At 53.2% G+C, this 11,001-nt stretch overlaps 1 long non-coding RNA gene across 17 annotated transcripts in view; it reads left to right on the top strand.

The window, feature by feature from the left end:
- Positions 1 to 1,838: 1,838 nt before the first annotated feature.
- The window catches only part of LOC132371654 (uncharacterized), a 43,193-nt gene continuing 34,030 nt past the window's right edge, over positions 1,839 to 11,001 (top strand). For 4 of the 17 annotated variants that reach the window (XR_009504910.1, XR_009504912.1, XR_009504909.1 and 1 more), the window contains exons 1-3: positions 2,178 to 2,585; positions 2,851 to 3,310; positions 8,567 to 8,768. This is a non-coding gene — a long non-coding RNA (uncharacterized LOC132371654). Of the gene's footprint in view, positions 1,920 to 2,177; positions 2,586 to 2,850; positions 3,311 to 3,547; positions 3,648 to 8,566; positions 8,769 to 11,001 lie in introns of those variants that run through there. The other 13 variants (XR_009504916.1, XR_009504908.1, XR_009504921.1 and 10 more) reach the window with 11 other exon arrangements.

Here is an 11,001-nt window from a genome sequence, read left to right as displayed (position 1 = left end):
GAAGGCTGCAGGGAGGGATCTGAAAGCCTCCCTCCGGCGTCCGGTGGTCCCTTGGTTGGGGCAGCAGAACTCCGGCCGTCACACGGCATCGCCCCTGTGGGCCTGCCTGTGTCCACGCTTCCCCTTTCCATGAGGACACCCCTCCCACTGGATTAGGACCCACCCTAACGAGCTCATCTTCACTAGCTCATCTGTGGTGATGAAGAAAAGACCTCCAAATTAGGTCCCCTTGGGAGGCACTGGCGGTAAATTAGGACGGGGGGGGGTGGGAGGCAGCGATGCGGCTCAGTCCCTCAAGCAGGGTTTCCTACCAGGGAATAATCTGGGCGTGGGGGGAGGAAGAAGGCAGCGGGGCTGGAGGGCGGCCGCAAGGACAGAGGAGCCCTCGGGGGTGCACAAGCCTGTGGCTCCGGGAGCAGCCCTGCCCCTCCCACCCCGTCCTCGGCAGGAGAGGCAGCTCCAGCGGCGAGGCTGCTTCTGGGGGGAACGGGAGCTGGGCCCGCCGTGTCCTCTGCGCTCCTGGGAAGGGGGCGGCCGCAGCACCGCCGGGCCCTGCAGGGCTCCCCCCTTCCTCAGGCGTCTCTGAGAGCCCGGATTCTCCCCACATCCACCTCGGGGAGAGCCGGGAGGCGCCAGGAACCGTCCGCAGGCCTGCCGTCGGCTCCCTGGTCGGGGAAAGGCCACAGGGCCGGCTGCACACGCCCGGAGGAGCCCGGTGCAGAGTGGGGCTGAGTGGCCAGCTCCCTCTCGAAACCCAGGCAAGTGCTCCTGTGTCTCTCAGGGGTTCACCCATGCCACTGAAGGCCTTTTAATTTTAGAAAATCGCAAAATGCAGCTTAATGGCAAAGGGGAGGTGCAGCCCTCCCCCCCAGTTTGGCCTAGAAAAACCCTTCCCTGAAAACCGTCGGGGACTTCCGGCTTTTTGAGCGTGAGTCGCCCATTCTCCTTCCTTGGCCCCTGCAATGAAACTTTCTCTGCTCCAAATTCTGTTCGGCCTCACTGTGCGTCAGGCACACGAACTTGGGTTCGACCACAGTTTGTCCTGAGGAAGCCATCTTTACTACCAACAACTCGGTTTTACCAAAATATCCTGCCAGTCACGGAGGGTAAATGTCCTAAGAACACCCTTGGGAGAGTGGCGGGCTTTCTGCCGGTGGGGATCCGTCGCTCACTGGCACACGCTCTCCCACCTCCCAGGACCGAGTGGACGGACACAGTTCCGATGGTCAGCGAGTGAGGTACAAACCCAGCCAGCAAGAATGGTTTGACACCTGCTGCGCCTGGCAGGCTGGGAGCTTCTCAGAGGAGCTGGGCTGGCCCTGCACCAGCCATCCGGTCCCCTGGCCTCCCAGAGAGGACGACTCCGACAAGGAGAGGCCGTGAGGACAGAGAGGCCGGGCACCGCGGGCAGGCCACAGGCTTCAGAGTCAGATGGGCCACCCTCCACCTGCCTGCTGTGTGTCCTGGGGCAAGTGTCCTAACTAACCTCTCAGGGCCCAAGCTCCTCCTTCGTGAGGCAGAGACTAACTCAGAGGGAACGGTGATGTGAGCGTCGGTGGAATCTCCTGGGCTGCAGTCGTCAGTAAACTGAAGCTGATATTATTCAGAACGACTAGAATTCTTTTTTTTTTTAACCAAAGAGCTGGAAGGATGCCTGGCCATTTGCATTTCAAGTTTCCTGAACTAAAACCTGAAAAATCTCTGGGAAACAGGTTTCCAGGCGCTGGAGGTGGGCGGGCCCTAGTCCGCGGGAAAGTGATGGGTGGGCCGAGGCTCCCCGGGAGCGCGGGCCGCGTGAGCCGGGCGCTGGGTCACCGGGTGGCCGCGGGGGGCGGGGGCCGGGGTGAGCCCCGTCTGCGCCTGCGCCGTCCGCTCCCACCGCGCCGGGGGCGCCGCAGCCCCCGCACCGGAAAGGGCAGGTGGGTCCCGGCGGCCGTGAGGCGCGGAGCCCGGAGCAAGCGGGCGGGACTCCGCCGGGCCCCGTCCGAGACCCCGGGAGCCGAGGGCCGGGGCCACAGCGAGGCTGCGCCGGGCCATTCCCGTGGCCGGGGGCGAGCGGCGCGCGGGCGGGCTCGGCGCCTGCGGGGCTGCGCGCCCGGCCGGCAGGGGGCGCAGGGGGCGCGCGGAGCCTGCGTTCCGGGGGACGGCCGCCCGCGGGGGCCACGCGCCGGGAGCTGCAGGGGCGGGCGCGGGGGCGGCGGCTGGGTGAGGACGCAGGCCTGAGTCAGAGCTGCGGCCCGCGAAGGGAGCGCGGCCTGAGGGCAGCGGCGGGCACTTGGGGGCCGCCCCGCCCCGGGCAGCGCCCGCCGGCTCTCGGCTCAGTCCGGCTCATTCCTCCCGGCCGCCGCCTCGTGCTCCGGAGCTGGGGACCCGGGGGCGGGCAGGAGAGGCCTCGCTCGCCCAGGACCTGCTCGGGGACCCCGCCCGCCTTGGTGATCGATCGTCGAGTCCCTATCACAGGCCTCCTTGGGGTGAGGAAACAGCTGGGGACTAAGGAAAACTCGAGATCCCAGCAGGGCAGATTGGCCCTCCACCCCAGGTCCCTGCCTGCAGCCTGAGCCTGGATTCCATTTCCAGGCCGACTGGTGAGCGCCCAAGGTCCCGGAGAACGCCTGGGGTACCAGCGGCGGGTAGGGGCCTTGGGTGGAGGGGGGGATGCCCAGACCCCCCCCCCCCATGACCGTACAGCTGCCACAGGCCACCTGCAGCTCAGACATCTGACTGCGAATCCGTGGGTCACGAGTCAAATCCTTTTCACCTGCCCTCACTAATCAAGGTCAGTTAAGACTTGAGTGTCCACCAGGCAGCACGTAGCCTAAGCAATAAGCTGTTTGCCTGGGTTGTTTCCAGGCGACTTGGAATCAGCTGCGTCCAGTTGGAGCTGAGCTGGTTGGGGCCGGATGGGACCACCGATTCCCGAGCCGGGCCTGCGCGAGGGCCCGCCCAGCGCCCTCTAGACCGTGCAGGGGCCTGTAGCCCAGCTACGCCTGCGCAGAAGGAGTCCCGCACCTTTCTCCAATCATCAGTCACCTTTCCCCGCGCTCCCCACGCCTCAGGTGGCCCTGCTTCTTTATTCGTTATCGCGTAAATACCCCGAGCCCCTTCCGTTCCCTTCCGGGACGCAGAGCTGAGATCTGCCCTCCCATCTCCTGGCTTGGCCGCCTCGCCAACAGACCCGGGCGTCTCGGCGTTTGGCATGTTGTGCATCAGCCAAGAGGAACCTGGTTGGGTACCAACTGCACGGGGACACTGCGCTCGGGGCCGCTGACTCTGCGCCACCTGAACCAGTTTGTGGTTTCGGAAACATCAGGTAATGTTGGCTTCAGGCAGAATTTCCTCATTTGGGGCTTCTCCGTGAATGACACGCCTTGCCCGGGTCTTGGGGCGTTCAGGGGGGGGCCCTGCAGCCCTCCCCTCACAGCGGCTGTGCCCTCCGCCAGGGCTCCCTGCTCCGAGCTGTTCACTGACACTTGGAGTGCGTGGTTCCTGCGGTTTCTGTGGCTTTTCTTTCGGGACAAGCAGTGTTCTTACAGGCGCCTCTTCTCAGGGAGTGTGACCAGGGCTGTTAACTGAGCAGTTGACCAGCATCTGTAAACTCGTCGATCTGTGCTGAAATCTGGTGATGTAACCGTCTTCAGGATTAGCAGGTAGACCCCCTCGTCCATGCTCCATTTTAACGTATTACTCCAAAGAGGCTGCTTTTGTTTCCTGCGCTTCACTGATCCCAGAGCAACTGTGTTGCTGGTTTTCCTGGGCTGTTGAAATGAGCTTTACTAGCTGTGAAGAAGAGCTGTGAATTGTGCCATCTTTAAGAACTGTGTCACCAGTTCTTAAACTCTGATGCTATTGTATCCACACTCAGAAAATAACTTTGTTTCTTATTATATACAGGCAGTGGCTTTCAAACGTTCAAGCGTTTTTCTGGGGAAAATAGATTGTGTGTGTGTGTCTGTGTTGTCTAGGTGCCAACGTAATTAGCATGCTGTCTATCATTCCTTCTCTAGATAACTTTCCGTAGAAAAGGACATCATTCTAAGGAAGGGAAGTGTCACTGTCCACAACCCAAGACTGGCATCATCTTCATTCTGTTGTCTAATGATACCAGGTGATGGTGATGACAGCAATCATACCTCATTTCTGTATTAGGAAAAAATCCGAAAATAGTAAATTGAAATAAAAACCAAGTATCTTACATGCACATGCAAAACAAAGTTTACCAATGATAAATCCCGGCTAAAAATAATCAGGACAGCTGGGGGTGTTTTATTTATTTATTTTTTTTTTAGCAATTTCGGGGGAGGTGCCCCGTGCTCTGTTCACCATTACCTCTCCAGGGCAGGGGCTGCAATAAAGTCATCAGAAAGAGAAGACTCCTGCTGGGAAAGTGAACAAATGGTGCTCAAACAACACGTTAGCAGTTGTCAATCCGTGTCAATACAAGCCACGCCCCTGTCTCTGACACACCTGTCCGGCGTGTCATGCTGGCAGCGAGTTAGTCTAAGGTGCAGGTGATGCTGGAGTTTAGGTCTCGAATTCGAGAAGGTCGCACTCAAGACGTGACTGGGAGGGCGCCCTGTTTTGTTGTTCTTGTTAAGATGGATCTGTGGGTCTCAGTAATGACCTTACAAAATCCCGTCTTTTCCCCAGATTGCGCACAGCGAGGCAGCTGCCTCGTTCTCAGAACTCTGGGCTTCTCCACACGGGCTCTGGGCTCTGGGCTCTGGGCTCTGGGTCGGGGTCGGGCCTGCGGTGCCCTTGAGCCTGACCGCCCGGGGTCAGGGAGGCAGCAGAGGTCAGACGCGTCTCCTTCTCTGTTCCGCTCATGGTCCCAGGCCCAGAGGGAAGCAGGAGGCCGCTGTACGCTGGCGGGGACAGTCCTCTGCTCGGTGTCAGGGGGACGAGGACCCGGGAGACGTGCAGTACGCCCGGTGTGATGCTCCTGTCACGCCGATGGGACGTGACACCGGGAACGGAGCCGTGAGGCCCCCGACAGCCAGGGCGGCGCAGCCCGTCTGCAGAGACCCACCTGCTTCCCTGAAGCCTCTGCACATCCCCAGGAGAGCGGACCTTCCCTCTCTGTCCAGGACGCGAATGGAGGCACGTTTCCCCTGCCCGGTGATGGAAAGGAGTCCAGGAGCCGCGCAGGCTGCTTTCGGGTGGGCACCGGCCCCGCGGAAGGTCCCAGTGGGAAGCTGTGGGCACATGGGGACCCGAGCAGGGCTGGCCGGGCGCTTTGGCTGCCGTGGCTCCTCGGGACCACCAGGTCATCCGACGCTGCCCACGGAGCGTGCGCCATCCTGTGCTCACCTCCCAGCTCGCTGCCTCGTCGGGCAGCTGCGCAACAGAATTCTCACAGAGCGCCTCACTGCGGGAGAAGGCATCCCCACCCTCCTTCCTGCGCGTCAGGCCCGCCCCCCAGGGCACTAGCCCCTCCTCCCCTTCCTTCCGGGGCCCAGGGACCAGCTTGGAGCCCGTGCCACTCACTCCAGACGTCAGAGAACAAACACACCGCAAGACAGCCAACAGTTACACGACGGAGCTTTGCGACCCGCGTGCCTCCGTCCCGACGTGCGTGTCTATGGGACGGGTTCTCACGCCTGCACCCTGGGCAGCCGGGCCCTCCCGGTGCTGGGCGCCTGCCGCGCTGTTTCAGGCGGGGCTGCCGTCCCTAACCGGGTGACTTGGGCTGAGTCACAGAGGAGAACTGCCTCTCTCCCCAGGGCCTCCTCTCCTCCCCCCCAGCGCCCCCTTTCCAGCAGTGACGGTCTCAGTGTGTCACCTTGGCCTCTAAGATCTAGATGCATAACCTCAGAAGCCCTAGAGCTTTGAAACCTAAAACCAAAGCCCTACGCAGCGCAGTAGACAGACAGCCCAGCCTCCAAAGTCTGAAAGTTGGTTTTGACCATTGAAAGTTGGTTTTGACCATTGAAAGTTGGTTTTGACCATTGATGGGTTCTCGTTGCTTTTGTGGAGCCCCAGCTATTCAGAGGGCCTCCTTCTGTCCCTCCAGAACTGCTTCTCCAGCCATTGTTCTTTGGTTTAGCACAGTAAATGCTGGCTCTTTTCTGGGTCAAAACCCTTTTCGGATGTGATGGAAGCTACAGAAAAATGTGGACGTGCACGCACGCGCACTCTCTGATACATTTGGTTATAATTTAATTCTATGTGTGGATTTGCGGTTTTGAAAACCTGGTTTAAGAGCGTTCAGTGACAGTCTCGAGGACAGAAGAAGGTGCCCACGGTAGAATCTTTCCGATCTCCTCTTCACCGCTCGCTGGCTTAACTAGCGTTGTCTCCTTTTTCTCTTTTTTAAAAATTGTGAAATACACATAACTTCCCATTTTAGCTACTTTTAAGTGTACAATTAAGCAGCATTAGGTACAGTCACAATGTTTTGTGGCCATCGTCACCACCCATCTCCAGAATTTTCCATCGTCCCAAACTGAAACTCTGTCCCCATTAAACACTAGCTTCCCCTTCATCCCCCACCCCCAGCCCCTGGCCCCCACCATCTACTTCCTGCCTCTGTGAATTTGACCTCTCCAGGCACCTCATGTGAGTAGAATCTTATAGCATTTGCCCCTTTGTGACGGGCTTATTTCACTTAGTATTACATCCTCAAGGTTCAGCCACATTGAATTTCCTGAATTTTTTCCTTCCTTTCAGAACTTCCTTCCTTTTTAAGGCTGAATCGTATTCTGGTGTATGTATGGACCACGTTTTGTTTATACATCAGTGGGGATACACTTGGCTTGCTTCCAGTTTTTGGTTTTTGTGAATAATGCTGCTACGAACATGTATACATGTCTCATGGAGACGTTGCTTTCAGTTATTTGGGGTGCATACCCAGTAGAATTGCTGGATCATATGGTAATTCTTTTTTAAAACTGTGAGGAGCTACCATAATGCTTTCCGCCATGGCTGTACCATTTTACGTTTCTGCCGACGGTGCATAGGGTGCCAATTTCTCCACATCCTCACCAACACTTACTGTGATTTTTTTAAAATTAATTTATTTTTGGCTGTGTTGGGTCTTCGTTTCTGTGCGAGGGCTTTCTCCAGTTGCGGCGAGCGGGGGCCACTCTTCATCGCGGTGCGCGGGCCTCTCACTATCGCGGCCTCTCTTGTTGCGGAGCACAGGCTCCAGACGCACAGGCTCAGTAGTTGTGGCTCACGGGCCCAGTTGCTCCGCGGCATGTGGGATCCTCCCAGACCAGGGCTCGAACCCGTGTCCCCTGCATTGGCAGGCAGACTCTCAACCACTGCGCCACCAGGGAAGCCCCTACTGTGATTTTTGTTTGTTTTGTTTTTGGATGGTGGCCATCCTGATGGGTGTGAGGGGGTGTCTCGTAGTTTTGCTTTTCCCTGGTGATCAGTGATGGTGAGCATCTTTTCTTGTGCTTAGTGGCTGTTTATACGTCTTCTTTGGAGAAATGTCTGTTCAAGTCCTTTGCTCATTTTATTTTATTTACTTATTTATTTTTTAACATCTTTATGGGAGTATAATTGCTTTACAATGGTGTGTTAGTTTCTGCGTTATAACAAAGTGAATCAGTTATACATATACATATGTCCCCATATCTCTTCCCTCTTGCATCTCCCTCCCACCCTCCCTATCCCACCCCTCTAGGTGGTCACAAAGCACCGAGCTGATCTCCCTGTGCTATGCGGCTGCTTCCCACTAGCTACCTATTTTACATTTGGTAGTGTATATATGTCCATGACACTCTCTCACTTTGTCCCAGCTTACCCTTCCCCCTCCCCATGTCCTCAAGTCCATTCTCTAGTAGATCTGCGTCTTTATTCCTTTCCCGCCCCTAGGTTCTTCAGATCCTTTTTTTTTTTTTTTTTTTTTTAGATTCCATATATATGTGTTAGCATATTTTTCTCTTTCTGACTTACTTCACTCTGTATGACAGTCTCTAGGTCCATCCACCTCACTACAAATAACTCAATTTCGTTTCTTTTTATGGCTGAGTAATATTCCATTGTATATATGTGCCACATCTTCTTTATCCATTCATCTGTCAGTGGACACTTAGGTCCTTTGCTCGTTTTAAAATCAGGTTGTCTTTTTGTTGAGTTGTAGTAGTTCTTTTTATATTCTGGATATTAGCCCCTGATCAGGTACAGGCTTGCAATATTTCTCCCATCCTACGGGTTGCCTTTTTACTCTGTTGTGCCTTTTGAAACACTAAGGTTTTAGGTTTTGACGTGGTCCAACTGATGCGTTTTTTTGTTGTTGTTGTTGCTTGTGCTTTGTCACAGCAGTGGAGAAATAGATTGAAGAGTAACTTAGTGCCATCTCCGAGGCATTTGTTATACTGTGTCACAGCGCTAAAGCTATGAAGAGGAAGAAGCTACAGAGACAGCCTGGGAGCATCAGGAAAAGCTTTACAGGCCTTAGTGAGGAGGGGAGCTTGCCAGGTGGGAATGGGAGTGCCCTCGTACAAGGAGCAGCGAGGAAACCCGTGTGACCGCTGGGAATGAGGGGGTGGGGTGAGGATGTCACAAGAGATTAAGAAAGATGTGAAACATCACAATTTGGGTCCTTCTGTCTTTCTAGCAGGCATGTGACAACCAGAATTTCAGATAAATTGCTCTTGCAAAAGTCTGGAGGACACTGGGAAAGGGAAGAGACCGGAGGCCCAGAGGCAACTAGAAGCCTGTTCAGATCTCCGGGAGGGACAGGAATCCGCCAGCGGTGACGGTGACGGTGACGGGGATGGAGCAGCGTGAACGTCTGCGCAGCCGAGTGAACGAAGCAGGTGAGGCACAGGCAGGAGGTGTGGGGAGGGGACAGTTGAAGGTGACATGCTTGTGGCCGAGTGTGACCAGGACACGGCAGATGAGTGAGTGAGGAGCGGCAGGAGAGAGCAGGTCGCCTGGGACAGGTTGAGATCCATGCAGGGTGTGCAGGAGACTCCCCACAAGCGTAGACCTTTGCTTGAGCGCTTTTCAATTCAACAAAATTAGGTAATTTCAGGAACTGAGTAGCACGTGGTTTAGCGGTGAGGGTAGTTGTCTCATCAGCCTCCTTCTTTTCTGTGCTACAGTATTTAAATAGTGTTGTGTGGCTGTTACTAAAGTATTTTTCTTAATTACTAAACATTTGCAGGATTAAGACATGTAAACTTTTCCTGATGAGACTGTAAAACCCCTGGAGGGCGAGGATGCTCGTTATTTCTTCCACGTTTCTCCTCAGTGCCTAGTCCGCCACAGGTGATCTGTCACGTACGAGGGGAAACGTACTTTTTTAAAAAAAATTTATCTTATGGAAATATAGTTGATTTACAACGTTGTGTTAATTTCTGCTGTACAGCATAGTGATTCAGTTATACACATAAATACATTCTTTTTCATATTCTTCTCCATTACGGTTTATCACAGGATATGGAATACAGTTCCCTGTGCTCTACAGTAGGACCTTGTGTATCCATTTGCTGTATAATAGTTCACATCTGCGAATCCCAACTCCCAGCGCATCCCTCCCCCACCTCCCTGCCCCTTGGCAACCACAAGTCTGTTCCCTGTGTCTGTGAGTCTGTTTCTGTTTCACAGATAAGCTCATTTGTGCCGTATTTTAGATTCCACATATAAGTGATATCATATGGTATTTGTCTTTCTCTGCCTGACTGACTTCACTTAGTATGATAATCTCAAGGTCCATCTATGTTGTGCTGCAAATGGCATTATTTCATTCCTTTTTATGGCTGAGTAGTATTCCACTGTGTATATATAGCACATCTCTATCTATTCATCTGTTGATGGACATTTAGGTTGCTTCCATGCCCTGGCTACTGTAAATAGTGCTGCTATGAACACTGGAGAGCATGTATCTTTTTGAATTAGAGTTTTCTCCGCATATATGCCCAGGAATGGGATTGCTGGATCCTATGGTGGCTCTGTTTTCAGTTTTTTGAGGCGCCTCCATACTGTTCTCCACAGTGGCTGCACCAATTTACATTCCCACCAACAGTGCAGGAGGGCTCCCTTTTCTCCACACCCTCTGCAGCATTTGTTATTTACAGACTTTTTGATGATGGCCATTCTGACCTGTGCGAGGTGGTAAATCGTAGTCTTGGTTTGCATTTTTCTGATAACTAGCGATGCTGAACATCTTTTCATGTGCCTGTTGCCCATCTGTACGTCTACTTTAGAGAAATGTCTATTTAGATCTTCTTCCCATTTTTTTTTATATTGAGTTGTATGAGCTGTTGTGTATTTTGGACATTAATCCCTTGTCAGTTGCATTGTTTGCAAATATTTTCTCCCAGTCCGTAGGTTGTCTTTTTGTTTACAGTTTCCTTTGCTGCGCAAAAGCTTATGTTTGATTAGGTCCCATTTGTTTGTTTTTGCTTTTATTTCTACTGCCTTGGGAGGCTGACCTAAGAAAACATTGGTACCTTTTATGTCAGAGAATGTTTTCCCTGTGTTCTCTTCTAGGAGTTTTATGGTGTCATGTCTTATGTTTAAGTCTTTAAGCCATTTTGAGTTTATTTTTGCGTATGGTGTGAGGGTGTGTTCTAACTTCATTGATTTACATGTGGCTGTCCAACTTTCCCAACTGTCTTTTTCTCATTGTAAATTCTTGCCTCTTTTGTCGAAGATTGACTGTAGGTGTGTGGGTTTATTTCTGGGATCTCTGTTGTGTTCCATTGGTCCATATATCTGTTTTTGTGCCACTACCATGTGCTGTTTTGATTACTGTAGCTTTGTAGTGTTGTCTGAAGTCTGGGAGGGTTACATCTCCTGCTTTGTTCTTTTTCCTCAGGATTGCTTTGGGAATATTTTGGGTCTTTTATGGTTCCATGTAAATTTTAGGGTTATTTGTTCTAGTTCTGTGAAAAATGTCATGGGTAATTTGATAGAGATTGCATTAAACCTATAGATTGCTTTGGGTAGTACAGCCATTTTAACAATGTTAATTCTTCCAATCCAAGAGCATGGGATATCCTTCCATTTCTTTGAATCCTCTTCAGTTTCCTTCATTAATGTTTT

Source organism: Balaenoptera ricei, chromosome 9 (genome assembly GCF_028023285.1).
Source record: "Balaenoptera ricei isolate mBalRic1 chromosome 9, mBalRic1.hap2, whole genome shotgun sequence".
NCBI classification, from domain to species: domain Eukaryota; kingdom Metazoa; phylum Chordata; class Mammalia; order Artiodactyla; family Balaenopteridae; genus Balaenoptera; species Balaenoptera ricei.
This window is presented reverse-complemented; position numbering and strand designations above follow the sequence as displayed.